Below are 725 nucleotides of genomic sequence, written 5' to 3'. Positions count from 1 at the left end.
GCTCGCACTCCGATTGGATTGCTGTCACTGTGATAGGGTTTTGAGACATGTTTTCGACTTTCATGCTTTCCTCCATGGCTCTCCTTTTTCTCTACCATTGCTCGTTCTATCCCCCATTGGGCGTGGTTTTGGGCCATGTCCTCTATCAGGGCACAAGCGTCGGGATAAGGTTTGTTCATTAACACTCCGCCAGCGGGAGCGTCAATAGACATTTTCGTATTATAATGGAGTCCATTATAGAAGGTGTGTATGATTAACCATTGCTCTAGGCCATGGTGCGGACAGAATCTCAAAAGTTCTTTATATCTTTCCCAGGCATCAAAGAGTTATTCGCCCTGGTATTGAGTGAAACTAGTGATCAGGTTCCTAAGGACAACGGTCGTACTCGGTGGGAAATATCGGGCAAGAAAGGCTCAGATTTTCAAACAATCATCAAGCAATCATACCAACAATTATATTACTGAAATATAACATTGAAAACTCATTCAATCATGTTATATCAATATGCATATGGACCAACTGACACTATACATGTGGTACCAATAAACCGTGGACTTAATCCACCCGACCGATCTAATCATCACCGAGATATGACCCCACCGACACAAATTCCACACAATGGGAATTATGTCCACCACAAATCCATATGTCACCGGGATTCCGTTATTAAATGATGTATGAATGAATGCACACACATATGACATACTTACACATCACCGATCTGA

At 42.3% G+C, this 725-nt stretch overlaps 1 non-coding gene across 1 annotated transcript; it reads left to right on the top strand.

Moving 5' to 3' along the window:
* The first annotated feature begins 267 nt into the window (after nucleotides 1-267).
* On the top strand, nucleotides 268-374 carry LOC131621177 (small nucleolar RNA R71). Its single transcript, XR_009289504.1, has one exon. It is a non-coding gene; the product is annotated as a small nucleolar RNA R71 (small nucleolar RNA).
* Nucleotides 375-725: the final 351 nt, after the last annotated feature.

The sequence above is a fragment of the Vicia villosa genome, linkage group LG7, assembly GCF_029867415.1.
Source record: "Vicia villosa cultivar HV-30 ecotype Madison, WI linkage group LG7, Vvil1.0, whole genome shotgun sequence".
Lineage (NCBI taxonomy): Eukaryota > Viridiplantae > Streptophyta > Magnoliopsida > Fabales > Fabaceae > Vicia > Vicia villosa.
The sequence above is the reverse complement of the archived record's forward strand: the minus strand, read 5'-3'. Positions and strand labels throughout refer to the sequence as shown.